Source organism: Panicum virgatum, chromosome 6K (assembly GCF_016808335.1).
Source record: "Panicum virgatum strain AP13 chromosome 6K, P.virgatum_v5, whole genome shotgun sequence".
NCBI classification, from domain to species: domain Eukaryota; kingdom Viridiplantae; phylum Streptophyta; class Magnoliopsida; order Poales; family Poaceae; genus Panicum; species Panicum virgatum.
In genome coordinates this window covers 6281751-6307360 of record NC_053141.1, presented here as the reverse complement: position 1 = coordinate 6307360, position 25610 = coordinate 6281751, and the positions used below count along the sequence as shown (strand labels likewise).

The following is a 25610-nucleotide window of genomic DNA, read 5'->3' as shown; positions in this document are numbered from 1 at the left end:
CACCGGTGTACGCGCCTCCCTTGCGCTATAAAAGGGAGACGCCCGTTAGAGAAGAACTCAAGTCCAAAAGAGGACTGGGAGGCAGAGAATAGACTCATCCACAGACACAAGAGCAATACAACTCTCAGTGGACGTAGGGTATTACGATCCGGCGGCCCGAACCACTCTAAAATCCCCGAGTGTTCATGTGTTCTTGCTTCATGAGTAGATCTGACGAATTGCTTGCGTATCCCCGAGTAACCACCCTCTGGTATTAGGCGGGTGCATTACGCCACCCGACTGTGGCTCTCCTCCTAGAGCCACGACATTGATTCTTAGGGATTAATTAATTTTGAAATGCATCATGCGTACCTGCCTCATAGAACAATGATTCAATGAACAAATCAATTTTTCCATGGGACCTTTTACGCATATGAATTCGTGAAAGCATGTCGGACTATTCGTATACCAGACTAGTGATCATTTCATTACTTGGAGATTCAACCCCATTGTATTTTTGCCCCTCTTGTTTCCAGATGGCAATACCGACATCGCAGTTCGCCCTGATGGAGGACCTCAAAGCCACAGAGATTTAGGTACTTATTTTTTTAACTTCCGTAGATATGCTGTTATATATGAACACCATCATGCTCTGAAAATACAAGTATAACTAATAATGATTGTTTCTAGTGGGGATAGTTTAAAGGATGGCACAATTTTCAGTTCGATTATGCCATATTACAGTTACAACTTATGTTTTATGTAGGAAGTTGAACATGGCAGATGGAGTATCTAAGGTGGAGAGCCGTTATCCTTGTAGGATATATTTTCAAACCTCCTTCAGTAGGAGTTACTCGTGCTTGCAAGTTCTGTAGAGTCCCCTTGGTGTAGGCTGAGATAAGTGATGGGATACTTGAGTGCTTACTGCTAAGTATTGGCAAAATTTTGTTATAGTTTCGAAAGTAACTCATGTCCTATTTTATTATATACCCAAATTGTTGGAGTATATTCCATCCAGAGGCCCATGTATAGGAACTATATATCCCAACCTTCTAGGTTTTGGAGGAATACAAGCCACTATTCTCTCCTATCCTCTCCTTTACATGGTATAATCAGCTAGCTTCTCCTTCCTCTAGCCGCCGCCGCCGCCCCATGGCTGGCTGGCCACCGGCGCCTCCTTCCCTTCCTCCCCTTGCTGCTGCTCCCTTTCCCGGCGCCGCCGCTGGCCCCATGGCCGGCTGGCCGACGGCCCTTCCCCTCTCCCCTTCCCTCCCTCTACCTGCTGCTTCCGCCATGGGAGCTGGTGCTGCGCGCGCAGGTGCCGCGGGCGCCTCCGCCGCAGGCACCGCGGCCCCCCTCGCGCCGCTGGCTGGCATGGCCGGCCGCCGGCCGCCGGCGCCGTCCCTCCTCCCCCCTTCCTCCTTCCCTCCCCTTCCCTCCCCTTCCTCTGCTGCCGCGCCGAGCTCTGTTGGCGCCGCCGCCTCCCCTGCATGGACCGCTGCGACTTCCTGGCTGCAGATCCAGCCCGCTGCCGTCCTGCAGCCCGCCGCCGCCGGCGCTGCAGCAGCTGGCGCGGGCGTGGGTGCCGGGAGCCGCGCCATCGCCCTCGTCGCCTCACAGCCGCTGCCGGATGGTGCGCCCCTGCCGGATCCGGCAGCTGCTGCTCCTGCCGCCGCCGTCGGGGGTGCCGGCGTGGGGGGTCTGCGGGCGCGGGGGGGAGCGCCGCCGCCCAGGCCCCTCTCCTGCAGCCGAGCGCCGCCGCGCAGGCACCTCCCCTCGGCGCGGAAGGGAGCGCCCCTCTCCTGCAGCCTAGCGCTGCCGCGCAGGAACCTCCCCTGCAGCAGGACACTGCCTCGCAGGCGCTGCAGCTGCAGCCTGGGACGCAGCGGCCCACGACCGAGGCTGCCACAGCTACGGCCGCCGCCCAGAGCACCCTTGCTGCTACCCAGCGTGCCGCCTCTCTGCCCTGGCACGTCTCTGGCGCTGCCGGGCTGATCTCTGGCGCTCCTCCAGCCGTCCTAGGCGGACCCACGGGGGCGTGGCGCGGCGCAGACCTAGCAACCCCTGCGGCTGCTGTGCTGCGAGCTGGGCCTGCCCCTGCCGCTGGATCCACGGCCCACGCCGCCGCCGCTGCCGCCTCCCTCGCCGCCGCGCATGCCGCGCGGGCCATCGCGCCCAACGCGCAGGCCGCCATCGCGCCCGCCGCGCAGGCTCAGGCCATCGCGCCCGCAGACCTGGCCGCCGCCGCCGCCTTTGTGGCCGCCGTCGCGCCCGCCGCGCACACCGCGCAGGCCGCGCGGGCCGCTGCCTCCCTCGCCGCTGCGCACGCCGCGCAGGTTGTCGCGCCGAGGGACTCTGCGCGGGCCATTGCCTCCCTTGCCGCCGCGTGGCCTGCGTTCGGGATGCCCCCCGCGGCCGCGCCGTTCGGCGGTGCTGCTACTGCCGGAGCTGCTCCCCTGTTCGCGCAGTCCTTAAGCGCCATGGGGCGGACGCCGCCGGTCAGCACCGAGTGGATCGCCGACTCGGGTGCCTCCTTCCACACCACCCCACATGCCGGTATTCTCTCTTCTGTCCGACCCCCACACCCCTCTTGTCCTTCTTCCATCATGGTTGGTGACGGATCTTGTCTTCCTGTCACCGCCGTGGGTTCTGCTCCTGGCTCTTTTCGTCTTCCCAATGTCCTTGTTGCTCCTCAGATGATTCATAACCTTCTTTCCATTCGTCAGTTTACAGCTAACAATTCTTGTTCCATCGAGTTTGATTCTTCTGGCCTCACTGTAAAGGATTCGGCCTCCCGGCGTCCACTACTCCGGTGTGACAGCACGGGGCCCCTTTACACCCTTCGCCTTCCTTCTTCCGCTGCACCACTCTCGTCTTCCTCTTCGCCCTGGCCGTCTTGGTCTGCCGCTTTTGCCGCGACCCCGTCTTCCACCACTTGGCACCGTCGTCTTGGTCACCCTGGCCGCGACGTTCTGGCTCAGCTCGGTCGTAGTACCGATGTTCCTGGTACTAGGGCTCCTGCTCAGCCCCTCTGCCATGCGTGCCAGCTCGGTCGTCATGTTCGACTTCCTTTTTCCTCTTCTTCTTCGCATGCGACGCATGCATTCGACCTTGTTCACTGTGACCTGTGGACCTCCCCTGTACTCAGCCTCTCTGGCTACAAGTACTATCTGGTGGTGGTCGACGACTTCTCGCACTACTCTTGGACGTTTCCTTTGCGTGCCAAGTCTGAGACCTTCCCCACCCTCCTCCACTTCTTTGCCTGGGTGTCCACTCAGTTCGGCCTCACCGTTAAGGCCGTGCAGTGCGACAACGGGAGGGAGTTCGATAACTCCACTTCCCGGTCTTTCTTCTTGTCTCGGGGTGTTCAGCTACATATGTCTTGTCTGTATACCTCTCCTCAGAACGGCAAAGCTGAGCGGATGATTCGCACGACGAACGACGTCGTGCGCACCCTTCTGATCCAGGCTTCTCTCCCCCCGCGCTTCCGGGCTGAGAGCCTCCACACCGCCACCTACCTGCTCAACCGCCTTCCGTCCACTGCTTCTCCTACTCCCACTCCACACCACGCTCTCTTCGGTACCCCTCCTCGCTACGACCACCTTCGGGTCTTCGGGTGTGCGTGTTACCCTAACACCTCCGCCACAGCTCCTCACAAGCTGGCGCCCCGCTCGACTCGTTGTGTGTTCCTCCGGTACTCCCCTGACCACAAGGGGTACCGATGCTTTGACCTCACCACTCGCCGCGTCCTGATCTCCCGACACGTCGTCTTCGACGAGTCGGATTTCCCCTACTCCAGCTCCTCTACACCTTCTCCTGACCCCGAGCTGGAGTCTCTGTTTCCGACTGACCCGGTGGTTCAGCCACCATTACCTGTCTGTCCTTTTCCTGCAGGTTTTCCCGGTGCGACGACACCGTTTCCGGTGATCCCTGCTGCGCCGAACGCGGCCCCGGTATCCGCAGTCGCCCCACGCGCGGTCCCCGGACCTCCGGTCGTGCCGCGCGCGGACCCGGTGTCACCCGCTGCGCCACGCGCGGCCCTGGTGCCTTCCCCTGCACCTGCGCGGTACGATCAGCCGGTATAGGTGTACCGGCGCCGCTCGGCGCCGACCCCGACACCGCAGCGGTACGCTGAGCCGGTGCAGGTGTACCGGCGTCGTTCGGCGTCGACACCGGCGCCGCCTCCTGCTCCGGAGGCTCCTGCGACGCCGACACCGGAGCCGTCGCCGCCACCGCCGCCGCCTCCTCTGGCTCCCTCTCGAGTCGAGTCGGAGGTGTACCACCCGCCGGTCATACATCGGGATCCTCGGCATATCCATCCCATGGTGACTCGGCGGATGGCGTCCCAGACCGCGACTCTCTCCGCCACCGAGGGAGAGCCGAGGGTCTCTCCGGTACCCTCCTCTGTCCGCGATGCCTTGGCAGATCCTCACTGGCGTCGCGCGATGGAAGAGGAGTACGCGGCTCTTCTTGCCAACCAGACGTGGGACCTCGTGCCGCGTCCGTCTGGTTGCAATGTGGTGACTGGCAAGTGGATCTGGACGCACAAGCGTCGGGCTGACGGCACACTGGAGCGCTACAAGGCTCGCTGGGTTCTCCGGGGGTTCACTCAGCGGCCTGGTGTGGACTATGATGAGACCTTCAGCCCGGTCGTGAAGCCCGCTATGGTGCGCACAGTCCTCTCGCTTGCGCTCTCGCGCGCTTGGCCTATGCACCAGCTGGACGTGAAGAATGCGTTTCTTCACGGCACCTTGTCAGAGACTGTCTACTGCTCTCAGCCAGCGGGATTTGTGGACTCGAGTCATCCGGATATGGTCTGCCGGCTCAACAAGTCTCTCTATGGTCTGAAGCATGCTCCTCGGGCTTGGTACTCTCGGTTCGCCACGTTCTTGCTGACACTGGGATTCACCGAGGCCAAGTCTGACACGTCTCTCTTCATCTACCGCCGTGGGGATGAGACTGCCTATCTACTGCTATATGTCGATGACATTGTGCTCACAGCTTCCAGTCAGCAGTTGCTTCAGAGTGTCATCTCCTCTCTGCAGCAGGAGTTCGCTATGAAGGATCTCGGTCAGCTCCACCACTTCTTGGGCGTCACTATTGAGCCTCGCCCGTCTGGTCTTCTACTTCACCAGCGGCAGTACGCCCTCGATATTCTGGAGCAGGCTGGGATGACTGATTGCAAGCCCTGCTCCACTCCAGTCGACACTCAGGCGAAGCTGTCTGCTGCTCTGGGTGATCCGGTGGCTGACCCTACTGCCTACCGGAATTTGGCCGGCGCTTTGCAGTACCTCACCTTCACCAGGCCGGACCTCACCTACACTGTTCAGCAGGTCTGTCTCCATATGCATGATCCCCGGGAGTCACACCTTGCTGCGCTGAAGCATCTCCTCCGGTACGTCCGTGGCACTGTGGACCTCGGCCTGGTACTTCACTGCTAGTCCTCTGCTGAGCTGGTGGTCTACACCGACGCTGACTGGGCTGGCTGCCCGGACACTCGTTGCTCCACCTCCGGCTACGCCGTCTTCCTGGGCGGCAACCTGGTCTCCTGGTCGTCCAAGCGGCAGCCGGTTGTCTCCCGCTCCAGTGCCGAGGCGGAGTACCGGGCTGTCGCCAACGGCGTGGCGGAGGCGTCCTGGCTACAACAGCTCTTGGCGGAGCTTCACAGCCCGCTTGCCAAGAGCACGCTCGTCTACTGCGACAACGTCAGCGCTGTGTACCTCTCCACCAACCCCGTCCAGCATCAGCGGACAAAGCACGTGGAGATCGACCTACACTTCGTGCGCGACAGGGTCGCCATCGGCGATGTTCGGGTACTCCATGTCCCGACTACCTCCCAGTTTGCTGACATCTTCACCAAGGGGTTGCCCTCGTCGACCTTCTCGGAGTTTCGATCCAGCCTCAACGTAGCCGGTGGCTAGTTGTGGCTGTGGGGGGGGGGGGTATTTGCCCTTTGTACTCTATTTGTACTCTCTTCTTGTCCAGTCTTGAACACCGTTGTGTCGGTAGTTCAGACTGCGGGGGGTGTTAGCTTTCTTGTTGTCCAGTCTTGAATACCACTGCGCCGGTAGTTCAAACTGCGGAGGGGTGTTGGAGTATATTGAGCCCATGTATAGAGGCCCATCCAGAGGCCCATGTATAGGAACTATATATCCCACCCTTCTAGGTTTTGGAGGAATACAAGCCACTATTCTCTCATATCCTCTCCTTTACACAAACCTCTGTTACGCGGATACTCCTAGAGGTGGCGTATTGGTATCCGATACGTATCGGATACGGATACGCCCCGGATACGCCTCGGATACATTTCTAGCCGTATCCTGAAAAAACGGATACGTATTTGCTTGGATACGCGTATCCGATACTTTTGGGCCAGATGAGATACAGCCCAAAGCAGTAATCAGCCCACCCAAATGCTGTTTTGGTAATAAGAGATGAATAGATGATACAAAATGATGAACTTGCTGCAATAGAACTAGATGAGCAGCAACTGAAGAACCCCTTGTGGAATCAGTTGTGCTTTTAGAGAAGGCTAGTTATAGAGGTAATGTTATATGGACATGCAAGTCTTGCACATCTGAGTATAGGAGAAGTTACTCAAGAGTAAAATCTCACTTGCTGAATATCTATGTGATATTTATATATAATTATTAATTATCCTAGCCGTATCCCCGTATCAGTGTTTTTTGGGAAAGTGCGTATCCGCGTATCCGATACGTATCGTATCCGATACGTATCGTATCCGATACCTGTACCAGTATCCGTGTAACATAGACCCAAACAATTTTTTTTTTCCTCCCCACAGATCTTAGTATTCGCTGCAAATCTATTACAGATATTCCTCCCAGTATGTGGCATGCATCACAATGAAGCTTCTATATGACTGTATAAACTCTTGTCTCAGCAAGGAAATTTCAATATGGCGTTGAAGCTGGCCAGGTACTGCATCATTTCATTTTCAAAGTCTCGGTTATCAGATTGTGCAATTCTACTAGTAAAAGAAGATCCAGGATATCATAGTCAGGATCTCATAAAGAAGCATTTCATTCAAGCATATTTCTGATTTTGTTTTCATTAAAGAGCTAAAACTAAGTGATTAAACCATGATGCAGTTTTACAATATCAGTTTGTGAATCCTTAAATGCAATACTACAATCTGAAACCCTACTAATTTTGTGAGACAATAGTTGGTTCATGTGTATTGTTGTGTAACCTTAAATTCACTCGTGAACCATCAAGTATAGAAGCATGGCATATATACATGTAACCGTATAAGAGTGTTTGTGATCCATCAGTTTGCTCCTCCAAACTATGGATAAGTTTGTGATTGATTTGCAGGGCTGAAAACTTTCCGATATGATGTTTGTGACTGTGTCTGTGCCATGCAAAATAAGAATTGACTGGGCCGACAGCATTGCTTGACATGGATTAATGTGACATGGATTGTGTGGGTTGTGCAGCAGTCAGATGTATATTGATTAATTCTTGGTTGAGCTGAGCATGTCACACTTTACCAACAGTACAATAGAACAAAGTTTTTTGTGTGCATAATTGTTGGCTCATTGGCGGGTTCTATCCTTGCAGTGCACAATTACAATTTCCTTGAACTAAATTGACAAATTTGTTAATCCCAGGCAGCATCTGGATCAGAGTGATGGTGGGCATCAGGTTCAAGGTCAAGCGAATTTGTCGTTACCCTGTAGCAGGGATACCCACTTCTACTGCACCAAGGCAGGACTCGCATAGTCATCCGCGACTAACGCCATAAGGGGCGGAGCTGCCGGGCCCCAAGGGTCAGGCTCCTACCTCACCAGGCCAACGGCCCCGGACCCGCTCCCAGCTCTGGGGTGGGTCCGGTGACGCCACGTGTCCCAGAGGAGGGGATGCTCCGAACCAACTACCGGGGGCTCGGACCCCCCATAGGGGTCCGGGACCTCCCCGCGAGCTGTTCGGACCTCCCATGCGCGTAGAGCTAACATACCACCAGGAGGGGTCCGGATGCTCCACGTGTCCCGCAGATACGGGCGCGGGCGCGGGTCTTCCACTGGAAGGCTCGCCCACCCACCGCATTCAATGAGGGTGGTTGAGGCGTGCTCTGTCACCGCGGCACGCGGGGCAGCCTTTGACAGGCCTCACTGTGGACCGCGTGTTACCGAGGTACACAGTTCAGCCGCCTGCGCCGCACCCATGCAGAGCCCGTCTGCTGCATTAATTAGATATGACGGCACGACACTTTTACCATCATGCCGCCTACGCCGCAAGCTACACGGCCCGTTCAGCTACGTGGCAGGCGACGCCGCTAGCTACACCTGGCGCCGTTTCGACAAGACAGTGCCTGGACATGCTGAACGGGGGATTCCAGGAGCAGGCAAGAAATCCAGGAGAGAGATACCCTTCGCCTGCAACGCCATAATGTATGAACAGTACATTATACTACACCGGTTGGGCCCACCTGCCGGGGACCCAACGGCCATGTACGCGTCTCCCTTGAGATATAAAAGGGAGGCGCTCGCTGTACACAACAGGCTCTCTCGGGCTCTCTCAGGCTCTCTCAGGCTCTCTCGGGCAATTTAGAGCACACTCAGACGCACGCTGGACTCAGCTCCAACTCTTCAGTCTTGAGCAATACAACACTGTTGTCGGTCAAAACCCACCGGCGAGCAGCGACAGGCAACACGAAGAGCCGGGAGGTTGCCGGGGCGCTGGCAGGCACTGCTCCCTCGTTGACGGCCCGCAATTCCAGCACACGCCACGGCTTGTGAAGACGCAGGGCGTGCCACCTGACCTATACCTGGTCAGGAAGGTGCGGACGTGATTGCAATGATTCGCCTGCATACACAAACACGTGGAAACATAAGTCCGAGCCGTGATCAGCTCCCCGGGACGACTCTTGCATCGGCTTTAAAGAGCCGATCGAGTCCCGGTGTCAGATGGGATCTGTTTGCATCCGGATATTGATGATTAAAGCGAATAACTATAAAGCTGCTTCAATTAAATCTAAAAAGATCTAATCCACGATGGTGAAGGCTTCACTACTAGATCGGAACATCCTACACGTGATTGGGCCTAATAAACGTAACAGACAACTAAACCATAACCAAAACAGAGGCCTAAGAACTAGCAAGAGCCGATTCCCGGATCAATTCCCTGTTAAGACTAAAGCAGAGCATCTAACACGCCACCGGATCATCCAACCCGTTTGCAAGGCCTAACCTAGCAGATATTACGCCAACTCTCAAGAATAAGAGCAAACCGTGACAGATCAAATCTACTAAACATAAAGGAAGCAGGGTGTTGCCTTTACGCAGCTAACTCTATGCAACAAGAGCTAATGTAAGATGATAACATAATCGCGTAAAGACAACATGATATTTGTAGACAATAAGCAACAAAGCACGACAGATCTACTAAAGGTCATGCTACGAACATCAGGATAACTAGTACTACTCGCCATCAAAAACGCTTTAGTACGAGTAATACCAAGGTAAAAGCAAGAACAACGCTGCCCTGATCGCGAGAAGCGATCAGGACAGCATGGCGCTTACTTGGATGAAACCCTAAGATTAGGGGTGGCGATGCGCCGAGATTGTTGATTGCGAGACGTGATGGTATCCTCTCCTTATGAATAACATAGGGTACATATTTATAGTCCGGAGACTTGGGAAACAATCTAAACTAATCTTGTCCCGATCAGACTCTATCTCTAATCTTAAACTAAATCTAAAAATACATGGCCCATGTAGCCCAAATGCTCACACAAGAGCCAATTTACAAGCCTTCTAATTCTCCTGCTTCAAGCCCATCTTGCTTTGGGCCCATAAATTAATCCTGTTAATTTATGACGATAACACATGCCCCCCTGGTTTTGGCAATGATAGTTCCAAAACCATTCCGTCGCTTCATCTTCCCGTTAATGCTCATTAAACATACTGCAACCACCAAGGAAGATGCAACGTCTCTGCAACTGGCTCCTCGTAGAACGTGAAACTGCCAATTCGTCTTCCATCTTTTCACTATTTAATTTCACCCCGAATCGGCTCTTCTTCACAGCGAACTCCTTCTACCAAAGCCAGTAGCGCAGAAAACCCCAATCCTTCACCAGCCATGGCCATCTCTTCTTCCTCTGGCTCCAACTCTTTTGGAGATTCCTCTTCTTCCTCTTCCTCATCTCCTTCTTCTTCCCTCTTCGCCTCCTCCATCGACTCTATCTCGGAGGGAGTCGACTCCTCCTCGGAAGAGGAGATCGACCCCTCCTCCGATGAAGACGAACCGATGGGCGGAAAGCCCTTACGGTTCCTCGGGTCCTCCGAGGAGGACATCGAGGAAGAGAACAGCGGCGGCGGCAACGGCTGGAGCGACTTCGGGTCCGAGGGCGGCAGCAGCGCCTTCGGCAGTGACGATGATGACGACGATGACAGCGGGGACGCGCCAGCTCGAAGCCCCAAACGCCGTAGGTACTAGGTACCTACGAGGAGTAGAAGTAGTACTGTAGCATCGTAGGGGTAGGATCACAAAGCCGAAGGATTAATTCCTTTGTAAAATGGCTTTCCTTATAATGAACTTTCCTTTAATGAAATCGAATTTCTTTCAATTTCGTGCATCTGTTTACTTTCCAAAAAGCCGATGGCAACGCATCAGGCTTCTATAAATTTGCAAGAGCCGACGAAATTCAAACTAGAAGCAACCCACACAAGAGTAGAGTATCACTTCCACCTTGAACTGAACTCGACAAACTCTCAAATTCGAGCGTAATTCGAAAACCAAGCTCTACAAATTCGAGCAAGAACTCTCCAAGCACCCGGAATTCGAATCAGAATCCACAGCAAACAAACCCTAAGTCAATGGATCTAGACCATGGCAGATTCTGCAGCTCAGACGACAAGCTCTGTAATCGATGATGCGGCAATCTGCAGCCTGAAGGTAATATTCGGCTTAATCCTTTAGTTTTCTTCAGCTTACTAAGCCTCTGAAACAATGAACTCTGAAATATGACACCATATGCATACTTCTGAATTTCTGAACTTCAGGTGTCAGACATTCTTCTGCTGCATCCTTCCAATCCAAAATCTTTCTGTCTTGGCCCACGAACCCAGGAAAACCCCATAGATTTGATCTCTTGTGAAGCAAATAGGATCCCTTTTGTGAGTCAAAACATCGATCTGAACCTCTGGGCCGGCTGCTTAAGAGCCTGGCCTAATCCCCCTGAGAGCTGGATTACATGGTACAGCAGAGTAGCAAAAACCTATATGCCCTTGTGGCAGGATTTAAACATAGCCGATGCACTTACCTTATCATTGTCTCCATTTGACAAAGATGAAAATCTTCTGAAAACCATCGGCTATTTTTGGTCTGATGCTCTGAACTGTTTTCTCTTTGGTCATGGACCCATGACTCCCACTCTGCTAGATGTCACCATGATCACTGGCCTAGATATTGGATCTCCTATTCAACTGCCCATAAAATGGTAGAAGTCCCCTTCAAACTTTCTTCCAAGGTTAACTGCACAAACTGGGGTACTTACATGAATCAGCACATGAAAACAAAAGGTCTAGTGACTGAGAAGGAACACACAGCCTTCTTAAATATTTGGCTAGAGCATTTCATCTTCTGTGGCCCTTCTTTAGCTCCAACTAAGAACTATCTTCCCTTGGCCTACCACCTGGCCCATGGCAATCACATCGGCCTAGGCAAACTTTTTCTTGGAGAAACCTACAGATATCTCCATTTGATGACATCTAACTATCTTAACCAGAAGAAGCTGAGAGCTAGAGGCCCTTGGTGGTTTATTCAGTTGTGGGCACAACTATACTTTCAGCATCATATCCCCAAATTCCAAGGCCTAACCAAGAACTCTTTTTCTGGTGAGAGTGGCAAAACAATTAGATGTACTAGCTATGGTCAAGCTTTATTTAGTCTTCCTGGCAGTAAACTGAATTCAGCAGATGCAGCAAACTGGTTCAGAATCTTCTATAAAGGCTTAGAGAATCCCCTTTACTTTCCATTTACTGAATCTGAATCTTTCGAGAACCCAACTGCCTTCAGACTAGATAATTTTGCCGATGACGACAGCACTCGGCATCTATATTCCCTGATGATTTGACCCGGCTTCCTTCCTGTTGGCATCAGCACCTCTAATAGAATCATCAAGCCAGGTTATGAATCTTATCAACTAGTCATAGCAGCTCGGTAATTTGGCCTAGGACAGGTCCCTCCCCACTTCCATATTCACCACTTGGTGGAGAGCAGAGCCGATCTGACTGATGGCCTCACCAGTTCAAGATGCTATAGCATGCTCAATGATCTCCACATTCCAATACCAGTCGATCTATCCTTTGATCCTTCATCGATCGATTTTAGCACATGGTGGGGAATGTGGAAAACCCATGTTTTCAGAAAAGCTCTAGGTCCTCGACTGCAGCAAATTGATCCTGAATATGTAATCCCCGAGGAAGAGGTATTGAATTCATGCATTTTGCTCTTTCTAGATCATCCATTCCTTTACCTGACTAATCCTTGCTTACCCTGTTGGCAGCAACAAGATGGTCCAGAACCTATGACCAGCAACGGGGAGCCATTCCACTTTCTTCCAACTGCTCCTGATGCACTTTTTTGCAAAGGATCACCATCAATGAAGAAAGTGATAATGACTATTCAGCCAGACTTACTTCAGCCGGCTTCCAAACGAAGATAAACTTCTGCAAGCGTTGCCCTCCGAGTCTTGACCAAGAAAAGGAAGATGATCACTAGACGAGTCATCAAGAAACCAGCACCAGCTTCCCCAAGTCCATCAGAGTCCAACACCAACCAGGTAACTCATCTTCTAAAACTTCTTCTTCATTGCACACACATGTACTCTGGTTGACTGTAATTCTATTTTCAGGACATGGCTGAAGACATCTCCAACGCAGAAAGCCCAGTACAACATGAGATGATTGCAAATCCCAACATACTGATAGAGGCAAACGAAGGGCAAGCTAACGCAGTCAATGTTCTTGATGACGACACAAACTCTATTAGGACGATTGCTCTTGAACCGCCCAACGCTTCTTCTTCAGAACAGGTATCATTACAAGAACCAATCCTGAACCAGCCGATAGCTTTATAAATGCATCTTGCTCTAACTCCAGATATATCCACAGGGCTTTGACATTTCAAGCTTGCTCTCCTTTGACCCGGTATCAATGGGTCTGACCGCCCCTGGAGCAAAAACACCATCTTTACAGCAATCGGCTAATTTGGCACATCAGCTTCATCTCATCAAGGATCTGCTATCTGCTCCACTCACTGCTCTAGTTGGCGATTCCAGTGAAATAAAGAACATCTTCGAGCAAATAGAATCCCAACTCTCGGAGCCACTGCAAATCAAGCTTTGGCCAGCTTGCAATCTTCCATTCTTCTGGGTAGAAGTGAACAAAGCACAACAAAGAATAGAAGCACGTCGCTCTCATGCTTCTCTGAAAGCTGACATTGCTCAAAAGTGCAAGGCCCTCAGCCAGAAGAAGGCAACTCTAGATACCAAGGCTGACGTGTCTGCCAACAAGAAACGACTCGACCTCCTGAAGAAAGAACTGACAGAACTCGAAGAAAAGGTCCGTACCACCAAGAAACTCATCCTAGGCCGAGGAAACTTCCATCGCAAACTCCGAACAAGAAACCCAGGAAATAGCCGAGCAGATACAAGCAGAGTTTGCAGAGATAAGCACCTTGAGTCGGTAGATAGTTACAGGCGATGACAAGGATGACGAAGCAATCATAGCAAGAGCAGACGCCGTCCGCACAGAAGCCATCCACGCCATAGAAGAATTCCTGAACCAGTAGATAGGCTCAAGAAACAATTATACTGCCTGTTAACCTGGAACTTGTAACTGTTTAAAACATCTTAAGTCGATGGTCGCACATCGGCTATCTTGCTCCTCACATGTATTTTTTTACTAGCCAACTCAACGTGTTGGCCTTCTCATTCATTTTTTTTACCGGCCAACTCAACGTGTTGGCCTATCTCAGTACAGCCGGATGGATCTCATCGGCTCTTGTCACTCACCTTCCCACATGCTCGGGAAATACTTCTTGAGGTGTTGACCATTGATAGCAACATGAAACTTGACACCATCCAGCTCCTCAAGCATGTATGCATTCCCAGGCAAGACTTGATCAATCTTGTATGGTCCGTGCCAAGTTGGAGACCACTTGCCATATTTTCTATCTTTAGTTCCCAATGGCAATACTGCCTCCCAAACCAAGTCTCCAACCTGAAAATTCTTTGGCTTGACCTTTGTGTTGTACGCACGAGCAACTTTAGCCTTATTCTCCTTGATCTTCTCCAGCGACCAAAGCCTTAGCTCTGTCAGATCCTCCACATTATCGTTCGTCAGGGCCGCATACTATTCAGCAGATAGATCATTCTGAAACTCGACACGCCTTGACCTGGCCGTGATTTCCCAAGGTAACACAGCATCTTGGCCGTAGACTAAATGGTACGGCGATGTCTTGGTGGACCCGTGACATGAAATACGATATGCCCACAAAGCTTCTGACAACACCTCATGCCAGTGCCTAGGATATTCATCGATCTTTCTCTTTATGAGCTTGATGAGGCTCTGGTTGGATGCTTCAGCTTGTCCATTGGCTTGGGCATAATACGGAGATGATCTGATCAGCTTAATCCCGATGTCATTGGCAAACTTCCTGAATTCCTCTGATATAAAGACCGATCCTCCATCGGTCGTAATGGTCTGAGGGATCCCAAATCTATGAATGATGTGTTCTTTGATAAAGCTGATCACATCTCTTGACGCTACTGATCTCATGGGCACTGCTTCTACCCACTTTGTGAAATAATCTATAGCAGCTAAGACCCATTGGTGACCCTTGCTAGACGATGGGTTGATCTGTCCAATCATGTCCATGGCCCAACCTCTGAATGGCCACAGCTTGATGATAGGATTCATTACTGATGCTGGCACTATCTGAATTTTGCCAAACCTCTGACATGCCTGACATCCTTTGTAATACTTGAAGCAATCTTCAAGCATAGTGGGCCAGTAATAACCCGATCGCCTAATCAGCCACTTCATCTTATGAGCCGATTGATGAGTACCGCAGGCTCCTTCATGAACCTCACGCAAGAGCCGATTTGACTCTGAAGGTCCCAGACATTTAAGCAGTAGTCCTTCCAAGGTCCTGTAGAACATATCATCCCCTATCAGAACATACTTCATGGCCTTGAGTCTTATCCTTCTGGGTGCCCCCCGAGCCGAATCCTTCAAATAATTGAAGATATCGGCTCTCCAGTCTCCAGGTTCAGAAACTGAACCTCTACATCAACCCCATCGGCTGTTTCTTTGTACCCTGAAGCCATCTGTGCTAAATCATTAGCTTCATTGTTTAGAGTTCTTCGTATCCAGTGGAAATTGATGTACCTGAATCATGTCATCAACACACGGCACTGCATCCATATCGGAAAAAGAGCCTCGCTCTCACATCTATATTCTTCCGTGAGCTGAGAAATCACCAGCTTGGAATCTCCGAATATTTCCACCGCTTCTGCACCAGCTTCGAGGAGTAGTTCCATCCCTTTGCGAACGGCTTCATATTCCACCAAATTATTGGTGCATGGGGCAGTCAACCTGATGGAAAAAGAGTAACTCACCCCTCTAGGCGACACCAAAAGAATTCCCACACCGCACCCATCATCACAAGCCGATCCGTCAAAAAACATAACCCAAGCACGAATAAATAATGCAGCAATATCAGTGCTGATCCTGTCTGCAACAAGATCCGCCAGTGCCTGTCCTTTGACTGCCTTCGCAGGCTGATATCGGATATCGAACTCTGACAATGCAAACATCCACTTTCCGAGCCGGCCTTTTAGGACAGGAGCTGACAGCATATGCTTTATGACATCCGATTTGCATATGACAATTGTTTCCGCCGAGAGCAAAATATGACGAAGCTTTGTACATGTAAAGAATAAGCAAAGGCAAAGCTTCTCGATTTCAGGGTACCTGGTCTCGGCGTCTAACATGCGCCTGCTGAGGTAGAAAACCACCCTCTCCTGGCCGTCGTGCTTCTGGATTAACACCGAAGCAATGGAAATGTCACCCACAGATAGGTACACATAGAACGGCCTATCTTGCTGAGGAGGAACCAACACTGGAGGCTTTGATAAATATTCTTTAATTTCATCGAAAGCTTGCTGCTGTTCTGCCCCCAGCGAAATTCATCATCGCATTTGATCTTCACTAAACCCATGAACGGTTCGATGCACCCAGACAGATTAGAAATAAATCGTCTGACAAAGTTAATTTTACCGATGAGCTTCTGTAACTCTTTGTTTGTAGTAGGTGGCTTCATCGTCTTCATAGCTTCTTGACTCTTCAGGCCGATCTCGATTCCCCGTTCATGCACCAGGAATCCCAAAAATTGACCGGCCGACACGCCAAAGGCGCACTTCTTTGGGTTCATTTTGAGCCCAAACCTTCGAGTCCGCTCCAAAACTTGACGTAGATCTTCTAGGTGCCCCCAGTTGATTTGGATTTGACCACGACAGCATCAATATAAATTTCTACTAGTTTGCCGATGAGATCATGAAAAATGTAATTCATGGCACGTTGGTACGTTGCACCGGCATTTTTCAGTCCAAAGGTCATAACCAAATATTCGAACAAGCCGACTGCGCCTGGTACTCTGAACGCGGTCTTGTTTACATCTTCTGGGGCCATGAAGATCTGGTTGTAGCCGGCATTACCATCCATAAAACTCATCATTTTGTGGCCGGCAGCTGCGTTGATCAATGTCTCTGCAACGGGTATTCGTCCTTCGGCGTTTCTCTGTTGAGATCTCTAAAATCGACGCAGACATGCCATCGGCCATCCTTCTTTTGTACCGGTACCACGCTAGAGACCCATTCTGCATACCGGCACGGCCTGATGAACCCAGCATCCAACATCTTCTCCACCTCTTTCTTGACTTCTTCTAAGACTTCGGCCTTCATCTGACGTGCTCGTTACTGAAACGGCCGAAACCCCTTCTTGAGCGGGAGCTGATGCTCAACGATGCTTCTGTCTAGACCGGGCATCTCGGTGTAGTCCCATGCAAAACAATCCTGGTACTCTTTCAGCAGTGCAATCATCTCCTCACGCAAGACCGGATCCAACTTCTTGCTGATAAATGTCGGCCGTGGCTTATCCCCAGGACCGATGTCAATCTCTTCCAAATCATCAGCTGACGTGAACCCGTATCCCAGCTTGCCGTCGTCTGAAAAACCAGCTGCGAACGCAGGCGGGTCCTCATTTTCCACAAGATCAGCGGCAAACACAGGGAGATGACAAGAAAAATTATTTGGCCAACCGCATGGGCTGGCCGTTTCTACTCTTCCATTATCATTCGAAACCAAACAATCAATGAGTGGCCAACTGCTGGAGCAGGCCATCGTATGTACATGATGTAACAATTCCGACCCTAAATAGGATTTTTCTATTTTTCGGGGCCGGTCGCTGGGACCGGCCTCTCTATCTCTATTACACCCCGTAGCATGCCAGGATGTACTTACTCTGTGAGGCCAGTGGATAAGACCAGCCTCAGTCCATTTTTTGTCGCTTCGATCCGATCACAATCTTCCAGGTCGATCCCTGAGATTGGATCTTGTCCTTCTGCATCCCAGGCATTCATATCTGCAAGCGAGACTTTGCTGGAATCGTCTGCAGGGACCACTTCCACTTCATCACCATACCATTGGACGAGATACTGATGCATTGTAGAAGGGATACAACAGTTGGCGTGAATCCAATCCCTCCCAAGCAGTACCGTGTATGTACTCTTGTTGTTGACGATGAAGAACGAAGTCGGGATCGTCTTGCGACCCACTGTCAGCTCCACATTAAGAACCCCCATTGCCACTGATGGTTGCCCGTTGAAGTCATTGAGCATCACATTGGTCTTAATTAGGTCGACAGAAGAATGTCCCAACCGGCGCAGCACTGAATATGGCATCAGGTTGACCGTAGCACCGGTGTCAACCAGCATCCTATTGACGTGTTTACCGTTGATGAAACCTTTGAGATACAGCCCCTTCAGATGTTTGTAGATTTTTTCCTTTGGCTTCTCAAAGATGATCGGCTGGGGGCCAAGATCCAACTGTGCAACAGGCAAGTCCTCCGGTTGGGGTGCCCGGAACTCTGACGGGAGCACGAACACCATGTTCACATCAGCCGATGGCTTCTCATCGGCTTTTGTCTGCTTGGGGCGCCACTCATTCCTTGAAGGGCGCCTTTCCACCCTTCGCGGATGCTTGACTTGTTCCGCGAGGTCCGGACGCGCCTTCCTCAGCACGTCAAGGTACTTTGCTTCTGCCTCTTCTAGATTACGCAAGGGCTGCACCCTGCGCTTCTGCGAGCGATTAAGCGTGTGGGCCACCATTCATCAGGCTCTGAGAGTGCCGATGAAGCGTGTGGGCCACCATGTAATTCATCTCCTGACGCAGAGCCCTGGTGCGCTCCTCTGATGGTACAGACAAATCTACGTTGTCGAGAGCGCCTTCAGGTGAGAACCCCTTCCACTTAATGCCGTGGTTGCGGGTCCTTTCAAAAGAGCCGATGAGATCGGCTTCCAACAGAGCTTTGATCTCATCATACTTCTTCTTGTGTTCAGGAGGGAGCTCTTCATATGTGATGAGCTTGGGAGCGGGTTCTTGATCTTGAGCTCCTGCCATCTCTGCGGTGGGCGTTGTTGTTGATGAAGGTCCCACCGGGTGTGCCAGAATGTGTTGTCGGTCGAAACCCACCGGCGAGCAGCGACAGGCAACACGAAGAGCCGGGAGGTTGCCGGGGCGCTGGCAGGCACTGCTCCCTCGTCGACGGCCCGCAATTCCAGCACACGCCGTGGCTTGTGAAGACGCAGGGCGTGCCACCTGACCTATACCTGATCAGGAAGGTGCGGACGTGCTTGCAATGATTCCCCTGCATACACAAACACGTGGAAACATAAGTCCGAGCCGTGATCGGCTCCCCGGGACGACTCTTGCATCGGCTTTAAAGAGCCGATCGAGTCCCGGTGTCAGATGGGATCTGTTTGCATCCGGATATTGATGATTAAAGCGAATAACTATAAAGCTGCTTCAATTAAATCTAAAAAGATCTAATCCACAACGGTGAAGGCTTCACTGCTAGATCGGAACATCCTACACGTGATTGGGCCTAATAAACGTAACAGATAACTAAACCATAACCAAAACATAGGCCTAAGAACTAGCAAGAGCCGATTCCCGGATCAATTCCCTGTTAAGACTAAAGCAGAGCATCTAACACACCACCGGATCATCCAACCCGTTTGCAAGGCCTAACCTAGCAGATATTACGCCAACTCTCAAGAATAAGAGCAAACCGTGACAGATCAAATCTACTAAACATAAAGGAAGCAGGGTGTTGCCTTTACGCAGCTAACTCTATGCAACAAGAGCTAATCTAAGATGATAACATAATCGCGTAAAGACAACATGGTATTCGTAGACAATAAGCAACAAAGCACGACAGATCTACTAAAGGTCATGCTACGAACATCAGGATAACTAGTACTACTCACCATCAAAAACGCTTCAGTACGAGTAATACCAAGGTAAAATCAAGAACAACGCTGCCCTGATCGCGAGAAGCGATCAGGGCAGCATGGCGCTTACTTGGATGAAACCCTAAGATTAGGGGTGGCAATGCGCCGAGATTGTTGATTGCGAGACGTGGTGATGTCCTCTCCTTATGAATAACATAGGGTACATATTTATAGTCCGGAGACTTGGGAAACAACCTAAACTAATCTTGTCCCGATCGGACTCTATCTCTAATCTTAAACTAAATCTAAAAATACATGGCCCATGTAGCCCAAATGCTCACGCAGGAGCCGATTTACAAGCCTTCTAATTCTCCTGCTTCAAGCCCATCTTGCTTTGGGCCCATAAATTAATCCTGTTAATTTATGGCGATAACAAGCACACAGTGGACGTAGGGTATTACGTTCCGGCGGCCCGAACCACTCTAAACCCGGTGTGTGTTCATCGTGTTCTTGGTGTCCTTGAGCGAGATCGAACTAGTCCTAGCTAACCCCCGAGTACTCACCCTCTGGGCTTAGGCGGGTGCATTCCGCCACCCGGCTGTGGTTTGCCACACCACGACATTTGGTGCGCCAGGTAGGGGCATTTAGCTGGTCGCAGTTCATCTCTTCCTCGTCTCCATGGTTCGTGTGGACGACGTGGAGATGACAGAGGGTGTGGCATTATCCGCGCTACACGCCTCTCGCCTTCCTGCTCCAGGGGCAACTGTGCCTGTGGAGCAACCACCATCGGCGGCGGCGCATGCTGCTCGCCAGCAAGAGTCAAGGCACCCATCTAGGGCCCCTTCACAAGCTGCGAGCGGCGGAGCGCTGGCGGCGGCTAGGGAGTTGCTTCGCAACCCCCCAGTTGCTGCAGCCTCGCCAGACGCCCTGAGGCAGTGGCGGGACGACGTCGACCGTCTCCTCCATCTGGCTCAGGCCTCCCCCAGTTCTGCAAGGACTGGGCAGCGACCTCCTCCTGGCAATGCGGTGGTACCCTACCACCGGCGCCAGGGTGGTGCGTCAGCATCCGTGCGCTCCCCCACAGTGAGGGGTGCACGAACAGAAGACCTGCGGGCGGAGCTCAACTGCAGGCGTGTGGGTGAGGATGCTCGCATCTCCGTGGACAGGGCGCAAGAGCGCCGTCTCAACATTGAGGGCCGCAACCTCAACGCCGACTTGGACGTGGCAGCACCCAAGCCTCCGGTGAACGCCCGGATACAGGCGAGCGCTCCGGTGGCTGGGGTGGGCTGCGCTGCGCTGGTGGAGCACCTCCGCGAGGTGGCATGGCTGTCCAAATTCCGCCCGCACCTGCCGGAGAAGTACGACGGTACCACTAACCCGTTGGAATTCCTGCAGGTGTATGTTACTGCCATCACAGCAGCTGGTGGTAACGACGCCGTCATGGCGAGCTACTTTCATGTAGGCTTGTCTGGGCCAGCCCGAACTTGGCTAATGAACCTCACTCCTGGGACGATTCGGTCCTGGGAAGAGCTCTGTGCGAGGTTCACAGCGAACTTCGCCAGTGCATACCAGCAGCATGGTGTGGAGGCTCACCTCCACGCCATGAGGCAGAAACCCGGGGAGACGCTCCGGGCATTCATCTCGTGCTTAACCAAGGTACGGGGTACCATTCCTCATATCTCTAACGCATCTATTATCACTGCTTTTCGTTAGGGGGTATGTGATGAAAAGATGCTCGAGAAGCTGGCGACGCACGAGGTAGAAAGAGTCACCACGCTTTTCTCCCTTGCAGACAAGTGTGCCAGAGCCGCTGAGGGCCGCGCATGGCACTCAGCCCCCCAAGACGGAGACGCCAAAGCTGGTGGCTCCGGTGCTGCCGCTCAGGGCAGTGGCAAGAAGAAGAAGAACAAGAACCGGAGTCGCGGGGAGCCGCAACCGGCGGTCCAGCCGTTGCAGCAGCAGCACCAGCTGCCATGGCAGCGGCTGGGGGCCAGAATGCTCATGGCAAATGCCCTCGCCCACAAGGTGGCAGCGGAGGATCATGCCTAGTGCATCCCACCGCTCGCCATAGCGCCGCTGACTACCGCGAGATCCAGAAGCTCGCGAAGCGGGTCAGTGGGCGGCGTGAGCAGTCCTCCAAGAACGGCTCACCCCCTTCTCGCCAGCGACCTGGCAAGGAGAAAGCCTCCGACAGCGGGGCCGCTGCTGGGGAGAAGGAGCTGGGGTACCAATCCCCCGCTCGGGAGCTGAAGGGCGTGTTCCACGACGACAACTCCGACTCCGACAATGACGACCGCCGCAAGAAGCTGTACGTAATGTACGGTGGAAGCTGGGAATTTGTCTCCCAGCGGGACGTGAAGACCCTTCCTCGAGAAGTCCTTTCGGTGAAGCCGGGGGTCTCGAAGGCGGCGCCGCACCAAAGGTGGATGAACACCACCATCTCATTCGGGCCATCCGACTTCACGGAGAACATGGCTGGGGCTGGTGTACTACCTCTAGTCACCGCCCCCGTCATATCCAACGTAAGGCTCTATCACGTGCTAATAGACGGTGGGACCGGCCTCAACGTCATCAGCTATGCAGCATTCAAGCAGCTACAGATCTCGGAGTCCAAGCTGACTCCCTCTCGCCCATTCTCCGGAGTGGGCCCACATTCGGTGTTACCTCCGGGGAGCATCACCCTGATGGTCACGTTCGGGACCGAGGAGAACTTCCGCACAGAGAGCATCCAGTTCGATGTTGCGGAAGTAAACTTCCCGTTCAATGCCATCATTGGCCGGCCGGCTCTTTACCGCTTCATGGCCATTGCCCATTACGGGTATTTGGTCCTGAAGATGCCTTCCCCTGTCGGTCTCCTCACCATGCGGGGTAACCGCACCACTGCCGTCGCTGCAGTTGAGAGACTGCATGCTCTGGCAGCAGAGGCTACACATACCGAGGAGGACCCATCCACCTCGCAACCCAGGGCGTCTGCAAAGGTACCCAGGGTTCAGCCATCTGATCCGGACGATGTTCCCGTGAAGATGGTGCAGATCGGGGCGGACTCCTCCAGGACCACCCGCATCGCGGGGAACCTAGAGGAGAAATAGGAAGACGCGCTCATCACTTTCCTCCGGGCAAATGTAGACGTGTTCGCCTGGGAACCGTCACAGATGCCCGGGATCCCCAGGGAAGTGATCGAGCACAATCTGAGGATCTACCCCGACGCCACGCTAGTGCGCCAGAAGCCTCGGAAGCAGTCCGTGGAGCGGCAGAACTTCATCCGTGAAGAAGTCCACAAGCTGCTACACGCTGGCTTCATCGAGGAGGTCCACCACCCCGAGTGGTTGGCCAATCCGGTCGTCGTCCCAAAGGCCAACGGGAAGCTTCAGATGTGCATCGATTACACCAGCCTCAACAAGGCATGTCCTAGAGATCCCTATCATCTTCCACGTATCGACCAGATCATGGACTCCACCTCCGGGTGTGACCTATTGTCTTTCCTAGATGCATACTCTGGTTTCCACCAGATTCAGATGTCTAGCGAGGATAGGAAGCATACTGCTTTTGTAACAGTAGATGGGCTTTATTGCTATATTGTCATGCCATATGGTCTAAGGAATGCCTTACCCACGTTTGTACGAGCTATGATCAAAACCTTGTGTAATCTAATTAGAGATATTATTGAGGTGTATGTCGATGACATTGTGGTCAAGACTAAGGTAGGGTCAACACTAGTGGAGGATCTGTCCCTCGTCTTCGACTGATTGCGCGCCACGCGCACGAAGCTGAATCCCGAGAAATGCATCTTCGGCGTCTCGGCAGGGAAGCTGTTGGGTTTCCTGGTCTCACATCGAGGCATCGAGGCAAACCCAGCCAAGATCAAGGCGATCGAAGCGATAAGGCCTCCTGGCCACATCAAGGACGTCCAGAAGCTTACTGGATCTCTCGCTGCTCTTAACCGCTTCATATCGAGGCTGGCTGAGAGGGCCCTCCCCTTCTTCAAACTGTTGAGGAGGTCCGGTCCATTCTCTTGGACCGAAGAGGCTGAACGAGCCTTCCAGGAACTGAAGCAGCACCTCACCTCACTGCCAGTATTGGTGGCTCCAGAGCCCGGTGAGGTGTTGTTTCTGTATCTTGCTGCATCTGCAGAGGCGGTCAGCATGGTGCTGGTCACCGAGAGGACGGAGCAAGCTCGCTAGGGGGACACCAGGGTCTCCCCGGCCAAGGATGGTGAGCCGGACCCCAGACGCGGGGGCCCGTTAGCCTCACCTCTGCCTGAAGGTCCGGACCCCGGACAACGAGGGTCCGGAGGAGCCTCGTCCCAGTGGGAACCCAGAATTGCTGGGGGCCCAAGGACCGGACGTGGTGGATAAGGGCGAGCCGGACCCGGTCACCAGGGTCCGGACTATCCAGAAGCCAGTCTACTACGTCAGCGAAGTCCTCCATGAGGCGAAGGCCATGTATCTTGAGACGCATAAGCTAATCTATGCCATACTTATTGCGTCCAGGAAACTGCGCCACTACTTTCAGGCACACCGAGTTGTCGTAGTGACCTCTTACCCGTTAAGAGCGATCCTACTGAACTCCAACGCCACGGGCAATATCGCCAAGTGGGCAGCAGAATTGGCTGAGTTCCAGCTGGACTTCCAGCCTTTCCATGCAATCAAGAGCCAGATCCTGGCTGATTTTATAGCGGAGTGGACTCCTTCCCCAAGCAATTCTGGGGGTCCGGGCTTCAACGCCGGACCCCCGGAGCCGGAAGTCAGGACACCAGTCTTCACCGAGCCCCACTGGACACTTTTCTTCGATGGGTCCGTACGCAAGAAGTGGGCTGGAGTTGGTGTGATCCTCATCGACCTAAACAGAGATCAGCTGAAGTACATGGTGCACCTTGAGTTCAAGGCCACCAACAACATGGCGGAGTACGAAGCCCTGATCTTTGGCCTGACACAAGCCCTGACTCTGGGGGTCCGGCAGCTTCTGGTGAAGGGGGACTCAGCTAATCATCAAGCAGGTCCGAGGGGATTGCAGCTGCAACAATCCCCAGCTTGCAGCATACCTCATCCATGTGAGGAAGCTCGAGAAGGACTTCGACGCCTTGGAACTGCAACATGTTCCCCGCGAACTCAACTCAGCAGCAGATGATCTCTCCGTGAGAGCTTCTACCTGGGCATCCGTGCCCGAGGGCGTCTTCGAAAGATGGCTGCTGAGACCTACCGCCCAGCCTGCCGAACTGGGTGAAGGGGATCAGGCTAGCACCTCGAAGCTAGCGGTCCCGGCGGCATTCCACCTGTGGTGCCCGACTTGGGTTGTGAGCTCTGTCGAGGATCCTGGAGACCTTGTGGAGTCACTCCCACCTTCTCAGGGAGCTCCTGATGCATGGATCTCCGAGATCCAGGAATACCTAAAGGACAATATCCTTCCTGAGGATGATGTGTCCGCTGAGCGCATAGTACGATTGGCTAAATGCTACGCGGTGGTAGAAGGGGATCTCTACCGCCGTGGCGCCAATGGTATCCTCATGCGGTGCATTTCCTAGGAAGAGGGCCGCGAGTTGCTCGCGGAGATCCATGGAGGCGAGTGTGGAAATCATTCCTCATCTCGCACGCTTGTTGGCAAGGCGTTTCGGCATGGCTTCTACTGGCCGACAGCACTCCAGGATGCGGCTGAGCTGGTGAAGTCCTGCAAAGCGTGCCAGTTCCATGCAAAACAAATACACACACCAGCTCAAGCTCTGCAAATGATTCCGCCCTCATGGCCATTTGCCGTGTGGGGTGTGGATATCCTGGGGCCATTCCCCCGGGCCGTCGGCGGGTACCGGTTCCTCTACGTCGCCATGGACAAGTTCACAAAGTGGCCGGAGGTTACCCCTGTGATGAACATCACCAAAAAGTCAGCAGTCGCATTCCTCAAGTCCATTGTGTGTAGATTCGGCGTCCCAAACCGCATCATCGCGGACAACGGGACCCAATTCAAAAGCAGACTCTTCCAAGAGTACTGCGAGGACATCAGCATCTAGCTATGCTTTGCGTCCGTGGCACATCCCCGCAGCAATGGACAGGTTGAGAGAGCGAATGCAGAGATCCTCAGGGGACTCAAGACCCGCA

At 52.9% G+C, this 25610-nt stretch overlaps 1 long non-coding RNA gene across 1 annotated transcript; it reads left to right on the top strand.

Annotated features, from left to right (window-relative positions):
* Positions 1–312: 312 nt before the first annotated feature.
* LOC120711458 lies at positions 313–945 on the top strand. Its single transcript, XR_005690296.1, has 2 exons — positions 313–575; positions 746–945. It is a non-coding gene; the product is annotated as an uncharacterized LOC120711458 (long non-coding RNA).
* Positions 946–25610: the final 24665 nt, after the last annotated feature.